This window comes from Phocoena sinus, chromosome 11, assembly GCF_008692025.1.
Source record: "Phocoena sinus isolate mPhoSin1 chromosome 11, mPhoSin1.pri, whole genome shotgun sequence".
Taxonomy (NCBI): Eukaryota; Metazoa; Chordata; class Mammalia; order Artiodactyla; family Phocoenidae; genus Phocoena; species Phocoena sinus.
Genome location: NC_045773.1, coordinates 80811530 through 80824655, shown reverse-complemented (window position 1 = coordinate 80824655; position 13126 = coordinate 80811530). Strand labels below are relative to the sequence as shown.

At 43.3% G+C, this 13126-nt stretch overlaps 1 pseudogene; it reads right to left on the bottom strand.

Annotated features, from left to right (window-relative positions):
• Positions 1-3466: 3466 nt before the first annotated feature.
• LOC116762181 lies at positions 3467-5403 on the bottom strand (annotated as a pseudogene).
• Positions 5404-13126: the final 7723 nt, after the last annotated feature.

The window sequence follows — 13126 nt, the reverse complement described above, 5'->3', positions numbered from 1 at the left end:
TACTCAGAGAATGGTGGGCTAATCCACAATGCACACACACACCCTGCACACTCATCTATGGGCTGTGCTGCCCTAACGGGGCCATCCCTTTTCTTCTTCAAAGCTTCTTCCTTGGCCTCCCTTTGACCCCCTGGTTATTCCCTTCTATCTAGCAGGGGAATAGAGAGGTAGGAGGTGTGAGGACAGTGCTTCTCAAGCTTGCCAGAGCCTAAGAATCACCTGGGCTGTTTGTTTCCTAGGCCTTTCCTCTCTAGAGCCTGACTCAGGAGGTTTGGGTGGGACCCAATAATCTATTTTTAACAAGCACCTCATTGGTGATTCTTATGAGATATAATGCCTTGGTTTTAAGTCTCTGAGCTTTACTTTTCTCATGTATAAAATGAGGAAATAGTGCCTATCTTAGAGGACTAAAGGTAATACCTCTCTCCCTAAAAAAAAGAAAAGAAAAGAAAACTGTAGATTTTTTAGAACACATTGCTAGTTAGACATAACTCCTGTTATCATTGGCTCCTTTTCCAGAAATTTCTCCCTTTAAACTCACTCCTTCTCTTCCCAAAATAGGCTCCGAGAATAAATTGTCCTTCTCTACTCCTTAGCCCCTCACTGTTTTCCTCTAATTTTTTTTATTGAAGTATAGTTGACTTATAATATTATATTAGTTGCAGGTGTAAAACATAGTGATTCAATATTTTATAGAATATATTCCATTTAAAGTTGTTATAAAATATTGGCTATATTCCCTGTGCTGTACAGTACATTCTTATATACTCCTTTTTTTTAGCCCTTGCCGCATGGTACCTGGGATCTTATTTCCCCCACCAGGGATCGAACTTCTGCCCCCTGCATAGGGAGCACGGAGTCTTAACCACTGGACCACCAGGGAAGTCCCTATATTATTTATTTTATACCTAGTAGTTTGTACCTCTTTATCCCGTGCCCCTATCTTGCCCCTCCCTCTACTCCTCTCCCCACTGGTAACCACTAGTTTGTTCTCTGTATCTATGAGTCTCTTTCTGTTTTCTGTTGTTATAGTCATTTGTTTGTTTTATTTTTCAGATTCCACATATAAGTTAAAAAAAACAGTATTTGTCTTTCTTTGTCTGGTTTATTTATTTATTTATTTATTTTGTGGTTTGCAGGCCTCTCACTGTTGTGGCCTCTCCCGTTGCAGAGCACAGGCTCCGGACGCGCAGGCTCAACGGCCATGGCTCACGGGCCCAGCCGCTCCACGGCATGTGGGATCTTCCCAGACCAGGGCACGAACCCGTGTCCCCTGCATCGGCAGGCGGACTCTCAACCACTGCGCCACCAGAGAAGCCCTGTCTGGTTTATTTCATTAAGCATAGTACCCTCCAGGTCCATCCATGTTGTTGCAAATGGCAAACTTTCATTCTTTTTATGGCTGAATAATATTCCATTGTAGATATACATCACATCTTCTTTATCCGTTCAGCTGTTGATGGATACCTAGATTACTTCCATATCTTGGTTATTATAAATAATGCTGCTATGAACATTGGGGCACATATATCTTTTCAAATTAGTGTTTTTGTTTTCTTCAGATATATACCCAGGCGTGGAATTGCTGGATCATATAGTTGTTCTATTTTTAGTTTCTTTAGGAACCTCTACACTGTTTTCCACAGTAGCTGTACCAATTTACATTCCTACCAACGGTGCACGAGGGTTACCTTTTCTCCACATCTGCACCAATAAAATTTATTGTTTGTTGTCTTATTGATGATAGCCATTCTGACAGTGTGAGGTGATATCTCATTGTGGTTTTGTTTGCACTTCCCTGATGATTAATGACATTGAGCATGTTCTCATGTGCCTGTTAGACATCTGTATGTCTTCTTTGGAAAAATGACTATTCGTGTCTTCTGTCCATTTTTAAAATCAGGATGTTTGATTTTTTGGATATTGAGTTACATGAGCTGTTTATATCTTTTGGATATCAACCCCTTATGAGACATATCATTTGCAAATATCTTCTCCCATCCAGGATGTTGTCTTTTTGTTTTGTTGATAATTTTCTTCGCCGTGCAAAAGCTTTTAAGTTTGATTACTTCTCATTTGTTTAGTTCTGCTTTTGTTTCTCTTGCCTAAGGAGACAGATCCAAAAGAATATTGCTAAGACTTATGTCAAAGTGTGTACTGCTTATATTTTCTCCTAGAATATTTATGGTTTCCAGTCTTACATTTAGGTCTTTAATCCATTTTAAGTTTATTTTTGTATAAGGTGTGAGAAAATGTTCTAATTTCATTCCTTTACATGTAGCTGTCCAGTTGTCCCAATGTCACTTACTGGAGAGACTGTCTTTTCCCCACTGTATATTTTTGCCTCCTTTGTCATAGATTAATTAACCGTATGTGCATGGGTTTATTTCAGGACTCTCCGTTCTGTTCCATTGATCTATATGTCTGTTTCTGTGCCAGTACCATACTGTTCTGATTACTGTAGCTTTGTAGTATAGTCTGAAGTTAGGGACCATGGTACCTCTGGCTTTGTTCTTTTTTCTCAATATTGTTTTGGCTATTTGGGGTCTTTTGCGGTTCCATACAAATTTTAGGATTATTTGTTCCAGTTCTGTGAAAAATATCATAGATATTTTCATAGAGATTGCATTAAATCTGTAGATTGCTTCGGGTCATTTGGACATTTTAACAATATTAATTCTTCCAATCTATGAGCACAGGATATCTTTCCGTTTACTTGTATTGTCTTCAATTTAATTCATTAATGTCTTAGAGTTTTCAGAGTATAAGTCTTTCATCTCCTTGTTTAAGTTTATTCCTAATTATTTTATTTTATTTTATTTTTTGCGGTACGCGGGCCTCTCATCACTGCAGCCTCTCCTGTTGCGGAGCACAGGCTTCGGACGCACAGGCTCAGCGGCCATGGCTCACGGGCCCAGCTGCTCCGCGGCACATGGGATCCTCCCAGACCGGGGCACGAACCCGTGTCCCCTGCATCAGCAGGCGGACTCTCAACCACTGCGCCACCAGGGAAGCCCTATTTTATTCTTTTTGATGCAATTGTAAACGGGATTGTTTTCTTGCTTTCTCTTTCTGAGAGTTCATTCCCACTCACGTCTAATTAACAAAATATTTTACTTGATTGCTTTTTTCTGATAATAAAGTAATATCAACTATCTCAGAATAACACCACAAAGAAAGCAAAAGGCCCTCCAACACCTTTCCTCCCAACATAACCAGTGTCATCAGCTTGGTGAATGCTCTAAAAGGTTACTTTTCATGAACCTACTTTTTTAAACAAAAAATTAGATTCTACTCTTATGTAACTTCTTTATTTTCTTTTTTTTCCCCAGCCAGTTTCTTTATTTTTCTTTTTTCTTTTTTTGATTTTAACATGTTCTTGCAACTTTACTGAAATCATGAATATCCCAGAGTCATTTATCATTTTAAAAAATCAAGTTAATGCTATCAAAAGGTGATATTCACATTAATCCTGTTTGCCTTCACACCACTGTCATGAGCCTTCATTCCAAGCGCCATAAACAAAGAGGGCCAGCACCATGTGGGTGGCGACCACTGCAACAATAACAGCATAAAAATAGCTGTCCCTATTGGACATCCCAAAGGCACCTTCAAAAACATAATATTTATCGTGAAATATAACCCAGCAGGTACAGTGATCTTTAAAGCTGTGAAGTACAGGAGCATCTCCAGAGTGAATGCTAATGAACTCTCATTTCTGAAGCCGGGTGGCTGCAGTGTGTTCAGTGACGCTTTATCAAGGCGCTCCGTGCCCGCAGCAGGTGCTCAGAAGCGGGCTGGCCTCAGTGGCTGTGCTCAGTCGGCTTGGGCGACAGGTCAGTCCAGGCGGGCTGCACTGGAAGTGCCTGTGAGCTCAGACTGACCAGCCTACTATCCACTTCCTAATTGCAAAATCCACCAACACTTTTCAGCCCTTATCTGATGTGCTCTCTCAGCCTCCTGTGACCCTGGATGTCACTTCCTCCTATCACTCTCCTGTTTGGGAGCTGACTCCTCTCCCCTGCCTCCCAGACTGGCTCCAGTACCCCAGCCGTGACTATTGGGTTTTCTGAGTCACTTCTTCAAGCCCTACCCTGTGCTCATTCTCCAAGTGTTGCCTGGAAACACCCACTCACCTCTGGACTTCTCTCATTACCCTCCTAGCTCCCATCATCCGTCCTCCACACGGCTGCTTTTTCAACACAAGTCTGATCATTTTACTGCCCTGCGTGAGATTCCTTCAATGAGACCTTCCCCAATGCCTTCAAAAATAGCCCATTTCTCCACCTGGCTCCTGTGAGAAACGAACCTGACCAGGATTTGGAATCAGAAAAATCTGGATTGGCGTTTCTCACTCAACACCATATCAGCAGTGTAAATTTAGGGAAGCTGTGTAACTTCTAAGTCTCTCTCTCTCTCATCGGTAACACAGGAAAACAAGACTAAGGAATATGGCTGAGAGTCAAGAGTTTAATATTAGTAAATACCCAGAATGCAAGGGCAGAGAGGAGCGCTTTAAAAATCGATATGCTCTGATTCGGCCTATGCTTTCCTACCCTCAGTCAGATTTTCAGATCTCCCTGTGATTCCCAGAATCCCACTCTTGCTGCCCAGTTGCCTGGAGTGCCCTTTTCCCCCTCTGGTTTGTCTGCCCAAGACCTGCCTATCTTCCAACATTATTGAATTTCAGCCACTTCCTCTCAAGCCTTTCTGAACCTCTGAATGTAGAATTCACATCCTCCTTTGGGAAGTCCCTGACCCTACACATTCTGCTGTGATAGCATCTTTAATATTTTATTGCACTAATCTGCTCACTCAATCGTTTTTTTCTTTTCTTTTTTCTTAAACCAAACTGATACCCTTTAAGATGAGATTTTATTCATCTTTTCAACCCTCGCACCAATTCGATATAAAACTCATTTCCTCCTCTGCTCAGTTCCTGCCATGATGTAGGACTAAGTGTAGGGATTAAGTTTCAGACTGAAGTGTGGTGGGAGAGGATTTGGGGCAATGTTACTTATGGCCTTATCTTCTCTCAGCTTTGGCAACCTTGTCTCCCCAGACCTCTGTTGCTGGGCTGCAGGAAGTGCTCACAAAGGGCTCACAGAAGCCACGGTTTGAGGGAGGGTGTGCTTGGGGTGAAGGGGAGAGGGTGGACACAACTGAGTGGCCCCAGAACTCAACGCCCCCGTGATTGGGGCGGTGGGGGCGGGGCACCTGGCCTCAGTTTCCCCAGGGGGCAAGCCTCTAGCTGCAGGGTTGGGGATCGGGCGTGGAGGGGGTACGTGCAGCAGCACAAGCAGGCACCGGCCAGGGCCCGGCATCTAGCCCCGAGGCAGGGCGAGCCCCACTGCCCGACCCGGCTCCCCGGGGCGAATCCCAGGGAGGCTCCCACTGGGCCATGGCTGCTTGAGAGACTGGACTTTTCCTTTTCCTTGAATCCCTTTGGATTAAATCTAGTCAGAGCCAGGCTTCTGCCCTACCCTGATGGACAGAGGTGCTTTGGTTCATCCTGACTGGATTAATGAATTTAAATTGTTCTTCCGGGGCTTCCCTGGTGGCGCAGTGGTTAAGCATCCGCCTGCTAAGGCAGGGGACACGGGTTCCAGCCCTGGTCCGGGAAGATCCCACATGCTGCGGAGCAACTAAGCCCGTGCGCCACAGCTACTGAGCCCATGTGACACAACAACTGAAGCCTGCGTCCCTGGAGCCTGTGCTCCGCAAGCCTCCGCAATTAGAAGCCCCCCGCAACTAGAGAAAGCCCGCGCACAGCCACGGAAGACACAACGCAGCCAATAAATAAATAAATAAAATCTATTTTTGGAAAAAAATTTTAAAAAAGAAATTGTTCTTCCTCGGTCACCATGGGATTATGACTGTTTTTATGCTCAGACTTCTCTTCACCAGTTAAATATTATGCTTTTAAAAATCTACTTTCGGGACTTCCCTGGTACTGCAGTGGTTAAGAATCTGCCTGCCAGTGCAGGGGCCACAGGTTCGATCCCTGGTCTGGGAAGATCCCACCTGCCTCGGAGCAACTAAGCCCGTGCGCCACAGCTACTGAGCCTGTGCTCTAGAGCCCGGGAGCAACGACTACTGAGCACACACACCACAGCTACTGAAGCCCGGGCACTCTAGGGCCCGTGCTCCACAACAAGAGAAGCCACCACAACGAGAAGCCCGGCACCGCAACGAAGAGTAGCCCGCGCTCACCACAGCTAGAGAAAGTCCACAGGCAGCAACGAAGACCCAATGCAGCCAAAAATAAACAAAAAAAAATTTTTAAATTAAAAAATCTACTTTCATGTCTGATTTCCTAACCTCTGACTAGCCCCAGCTTCCATTCTCAGTTACTGGAGCATTTGAAGATGCATCGGTGTTTTTCTGGTTTTGTTTCAAATTGTGGTAAAATACACACAACATAAAATACACCATTTTAACCATTTATAAGTGTACCATTCAGTGGCATTAAGTACATTCACATTGTTGTGCAACCGTCGCAAAGAAACTTTTGTATGTATTCAATATAAAATTTAAAGTATAAAAGTAATATGTGCTTCCTGTTATAGGTAAACGCTCCAAAAATTTATAAACGAAGTTAACAACTGTATTCTGTTTCCACCACCAAGAGGTATAACCGCATTAACAGTCTGCCGTGTAACCCGTCCAGATGTTTCATTAATGACCATACAAGCAGATGTCCACATATTTGAGGGTTTTACTTTTTGGTTTTACAGGGATGGGATAATGCTGTTCATAATGGTCTGCAACTCACAGACATCCCTCTGTACATATAGATTAAACGCCTTCTTTTTTTTTTTCTTTTTTTTAGGTACGCGGGCCACTCACTGTTGTGGCCTCTCCCGTTGCAGAGCACAGGCTCCGGACGCGCAGGCACAGCGGCCACGTCTCACGGGCCCAGCCGCTCCGCGGCATGTGGGACCTTCCCGGACCGGGGCACGAACCCGTGTCCCCTGCATCGGCAGGCGGACTCCCAACTACTGCGCCACCAGGGAAGCCCTAAACTCCTTCTTTTTAATAACTGCATAATAGTCCATGATATGGATGCGTCACAATTTATCTAGTCTTTCACTGGATGGACATTTGAGTTGTTTCCAGTTCAGCACCACAAATAAAGCTACAATAAACATCCTTACATATTCTTAAACTGCTACCTCCATAGGAGATATTCCCCACCTTGGACTGCTGGGTCAGGGGGTGGCAGGTATTTTCCTTTACATTGTCAGATTATGTTCACAAACAATGGAAGCAGTTTCCAGTCCCCACAGTTTCCATTCTCAAGAATGCCCCTGTCCCTGTGTCTTCATCAGCTGTAGATGTTATGGCTAGTCAGTTGAGTGACCTTTCATGGGTTTGCAGACCATTTGGAATTGTAATTAAAGATTTTAATGAGGCTGAACTGCCAAGTTTATCTCTGCCTCAAAGAGACTTCAGCTTCCCTATTAATTCAGCCAGGATCAGTGCTGCTTGGTTTCTCAATAGTCAGGTTCTGAGGCTGGCTATGGCCGTGGTACTCATGCGGAACACCATGGAATGTAGTCAAGGGCTGTGAGCGGTTTGGAAGAAGGCTGGACCTAGGAGAAGTGTGGGTGGGCAGTGGTGACCAGTAGTACCCAAAGATCTCGGGCCTATGTCCTTGGGGAGTGGTCTCTTCACCCCACCCGTCTGCCTTGTTCTGGAATGAGCTTGCTCATCTTTCAGGAAGACTGAAAGGAATTCAGTCAGAAAGACATTATTTGCCTGTGTGCAGATATGAATTCCAGTAAAGAGAGTTCTGGAACCTGTCATACCCTATGTGTCAGCTGCATCCAGGTCACCTTCCCTGAAGTACCCCTGTCCTCCCTCCAAGGATGGGGCTGACACCTAATTTTAACACAGAAGGAGATTATTACAATCTTCTCTAGTGCCTGCGTGCCTCCCAGACAGTAAACTCTTTGAGAGCAGGAGCTGTCTTACTCATTTTCTTATCCCCAGAGACAAGGACAGCTCTTGGCACTCAATAGGCACTCAGTTGTGAAGCGAATGGGCTGCTGTGGGAAAAGGGAAAAGGTGGAAAGGCAGAGACCCCAGGAGAAGAAGGGTCCATGAAGGGCAAAAGCAATTTCTTCTTCCTTCCTCCCCAACTCTAGCCATTGTGGAGAGAGGGAGAGGAAGGGGTGCTGGGTAAATCAGAGGGGATGATTTCAATTGTTTGAGGAAGGCATGGGGGCGGGGAGGGAGGGATGCTTCTCCACTGTTTTAGTGCAGATCCAGCTGATGCATTATCCCGTCTCACCACCCATTCAAATTCTTCCCCCTGCTTTGGGGTCCTGAGATGAGATAATGGAAACAGGGCAGGCTTGGAGGCTGGAGTCCTGGGTATACATCCAGCTTTGCTCCCAGGTGATGTTGTAGACTGATTAGATAAGCTCTGGACTCTCAGGTATAGATGTCTGAAATGGAAGGTTCCTCTTCACAGGAACATTGTGAAGATTAAAGGAGATTCTCTCTAAAGTTCCTGGCAAAGAGTACATAGGCTACAAAGAAGCAAGCTACTTCCCCCCTCCATCCCAACCTCTGCCCCCCAAACCCTTAATGCTTCCTGTGGCCACACTGATCTCTCTTTCCTGAAATCATACGAGTCACAAAATGTTGGCTTGCAGATATGTAGGATCTTATCTCATTATCCTGTGGTTGTGGTGTGTTTGTTTTACTCTCTTCTCTTAGACAAAGTGTGGAGGTGCCAGACCGCAGGGGTTTTGAGCTCTTTCTGTCCCTCTTCTCTCTGGCCTAGTTTGGGTGCTTGTCAGGTGTCTCATGTCATCAGTCATGAATCTGTCCTGAAAAGGCTGTTTGTGCAGCCTCCTCACTCTCTCTGGGGCTTCAGCCCCACGCAGATGGTATTTGGTAGATTGAAACAGGGTGTGGGAGGGGTCCGAAGAGCAGGAGCTCTTAATGAGCTCAGGAGAGAATCGTCTGATTAGATTATTCATATCTTTATAGGGATAACAGGGCAGAATATTTGACTTTCAGACTGTTAAAACTTGAAGTGGTCCCTACCTTCAAAGAGTCTACAGTTGAAGGAAGGTAGACAAATGTTTTAAAAGATACACAATAATACCAAGTCACCTTCTGAAGAAGCTAAAGAAGACACAAAAATGGAGAATTCCATTGTATTTGTATTGAATTAACCAGCCCCCTACTGATGGATTTTTTGTTGTTTCCAGTTTTTACAGTGCTGTGGTAGATGTCTTCATACATCTTACCTTCAATTATCTTATTTTTATTATTAATATTAACAATTTTGGGGAATTCCCTGGTGGTCCAGTGGTTAGGACTCCTCGTGTCCACTGCCAGGAGCTGGGTTTGATCCCTGGTGAGGGAAGTAAGATCCCGCATACCATGCAAAGGAAACAAAACAAAAACATTAACATTTTTTTGGTTAGAAACATTTTTAAATTGAGGTATGATGTACATATAGTGAAATGAACAGAACTTTAGTGAATCAATCGATGAAATTTAACAAAGACACGCAGCCATGTCACCCACACCCCTATCAAAATATAGAATGTTCCCTTCGCCCTAGAACGTTCCCTTTACTCCCTTTCGTTTAGTCCCCCTTCACCAACCAAAAGCATCCACTGATCTGGTGACTATCAGCACAGAGTAGTTTTGCCTGTTTTAAAACTTGATACAAATGCACTCACAGAGTATGGTCTTCTCTGTGTCTGGCTTTTTGCCTTTGGCATAATATCTATGTGATCCATCCATGTTGTTGTATGTATCAGTAGTTCTTCATTTTAGTTGCTGAGCAGTAGTCCATTGAAGATTGGGCCACAGTTTTTGGCTATTTGAGGGTATTCTCAGTTTTTGGCTACTACAAGTAAAGCAACTACTAACATTCTTGTACATGGTTTCTATAGACATATCTTGATTTCTCTTTTTAAAAAAAAAAATTATTTATTTAATTTATTTTTTGGGGCTGCATTGGGTCTTCGTTGCTGTGCGCAGGCTTTCTCTATTTGCGGCGAGCGGGGGCTACTCTTTGTTGAGGTACACAGGCTTCTCATTGCGGTGGCTTCTCTTGTTGCGGAGCACGGGCTCTAGGTGCACAGGCTTCAGTAGCTGTGGCACGTGGGTTCAGTAGTTGTGGCTTGTGGGCTCTAGAGCACAGGCTCAGTAGTTGTGGCGCACGGGCTTAGTTGCTCCGTGGCATACGGGATCTTCCTGGACCAGGGCTTGAACCCGTGTCCCCTGCATTGGCGGGCGGATTCTTAACCACTGCGCCACCAGGGAAGCCCTATCTTGATTTCTCTTGAGTAAATACCAAGGAATGTACATGCTGGTCATAGATTTCTTGTTGTTTTACTTTATTTGAAGATCCAAAACTAATTTCCAAAATAATCATTTTATATTCCTATAGGCAATGGATAAGAGTTCGGGTTGTTCCACATCCTTGCCAACATTTATGGTTATTAATCTTTTTACTGTTAGCTTTTCTGATGGGTGTCGTGGTTTCTAACTGTGGTTTCAAAGCTTTGACTTTGTATTTTCCCGATTGATGCTGAGAACTTTATCATATATGTGTTGTCCATTCATGTATCTTCCCTTTATAAAGTGCCTATTTAAGTCTTTTACTCAGTTTTGTTGTTGTTTGTCTTTTTATTATCAAGTCATAGCAGTTGTTTATATACTCTGGATACAAATCCTTTGTCGGATACATGTATTGCAAACATTCTAACAAAGGAGTTTCTTTTTAAAAGAAAAAAAAATTCTTCTGGAAAGCAAAATCTACTGATTTTTCACACATTATTGAGAATAATGGCCCAGATTGTGAGGTTCTAGCCCACAGGAACTTCACATTATTGTCTTTGTATTCAGAAAGTAGGCCAAAGTACTTAATTTCTCTGAGGGACTCAGGAGCTTTTGGAGAATTCATTCTTCAGGTTGTGAAAGCTATTTCAGAAGATCCCTCTGAAGATTTTGGAAAGAGCTACATAAATGCTAATTCGCTTTCCCTAAACTTTGGATCCAAAGAATGCTCAGAATCCAGCCCTGCCTCCCAGTCCGCCCCCGCCCCCCACCCCCCACCCCCCCACCAAGAGTTTGACACCCAAGACCTATTTGTGCCTGTGGTCCTTCCTTCATCCTTCTTTCTTGGTTCTATTCACTTCCTTCTGGCTTCTGCTCACACTCCTCAAGGAAGTCTCTTCTGGTCAAGGTCACTAACATAGTACTGTTAATCCTAATGGAGATGTCTAGGTCCTCATCTTTCTTTACCTCTCAGCAGCTTTCCCCATACTTGACAACTCTTTCTTTTTATTTATTTTGCTCAGTTCTTTTGGATTTACTTCACAAAGCTTCTACAAAGTAGTTCTAGTTGGAAGAAAAGAATAGAGAATTATAAGAAAGCTTTATGGAGGCACCATGCAGGTTTGTCGATTTGTAACTTTTTAATATCATTTGCTATATGTGGTATACATAGTAAACAGTAGAAACATATGCAGACAGTCTTCATTTTGCGTGGTTTTGATAGGCGTGTGTTTCAATTAACATTTTCCTGGCCAGGATGGCTTGGTGTGTGTGTGTGTGTGTGTGTGTGTGTGTGTGTGTGTGTGTGTGTGTGTGTGTCTTGAATTTGGTACGTGCTTTTCTTACTAAGGATTTTGAAAATCCTCTTGTTAGGTATATTTTAAGACTGTATAAATTGTTTCTTGCTAAATGTATCATTCTGTAGCACACTTTTTCATTTAACGTTGTATATGAGATGAATCCACGTTTATACAAATAGTTCATTTGTTTTCATTGCTGGATAGTAGCCATGGTACGAATATGCTACAGTTTCTCTCTCTTTTTCCTCTTCATTGACTTTTAGTTTGTTTTTATCACAGACATGGCTGCCTGCAGTGAACATTTTTGGGTATCTCTCCTTGGTCCCTTGTGTGTCCCGCTAGGATATGTTTGTAGGAGTGGAATTATTGCACTTCTTTACTACGAGATGCCAAATTGTTCTCCGAAGTGATTGTATTAATATATATATATGCTCTGCCCACCCACCCCCCATGCGCCCTGCGACACTCAGTTCTAGTTTTCTTCTTACCACCCCGGCTGCTCCTTCTCAATCTCCTTTGCCGCCTCCTTTTGCTGTAAATTTTGACATGTTTAAGAGCTTTAACTGGACTGCTTATTCTGTTCTTACTGCTTTCCTAATCGCTCTAGTTTCACCCAGTCACAGGATTTTAAATATCATCTATACACAGATGGCTCCCAAATATGTATCTCTACGTATTTTCATAGTTTAAAAAATAATCGTGCCAAAATTGGCACTCAAATATATTGCAGATCCGATTGTAAATTGGTAATGTTTTTATGAAGCACAATATGGCAATCTCTGTGCAAATTTTTATTTTATTTTATTTTATTTTATTTTTTTTTTTGCTGTACGCGGGCCTCACTATTGTGGCCTCTGCCGTTGCGGAGCACAGGCTCCGGACACGCAGGCTCAGCGGCCATGGCTCACAGGCCCAGCCGCTCCGTGGCATGTGGGATCTTCCCGGACCGGGGCACGAACCCGCGTCCCCTACATCGGCAGGCAAACTCTCAACCACTGCGCCACCAGGGAAGCCCCAATTTTTATTTTTTAATTAATTTTTTTTGATTAATTTATTTATTTGGCTGCATTGGGTCTTCGATGCTATGCAGGGGACATATATACACTATTATGTATAAAATAACTAATAAGAACATGCTGTATAAAAAAATAAATAAAATTCAAACATTCAAAAAAAAGAAAAGCATTGCATATCTATACAATAAAGTACCATAAGAATTTTAAAAAAAAAAAGGGACTTCCCTGGGGGTCCAGTGGTTAAGACTCTGAGCTCCCACTGTAGGGGGCAGGAATTTGATCCCTGGTCAGGGAACTAAGATCCCACATCCTCATGGTGAGGTTAAAAAAAAAAAAAAAAAAGGACATAGGAAGATTTTTTTTTTTTTTTTTAATGAATTAATACTTGGCTGCGGTGGCTTCTCTTGTTGTGGAGCACAGGCTCTAGGCACGCGGGCTTCGGTAGTTGTGGCTCGCAGCCTCTAGAAAGCAGGCTCAGTAGTTGTGGCCCACGGCCTT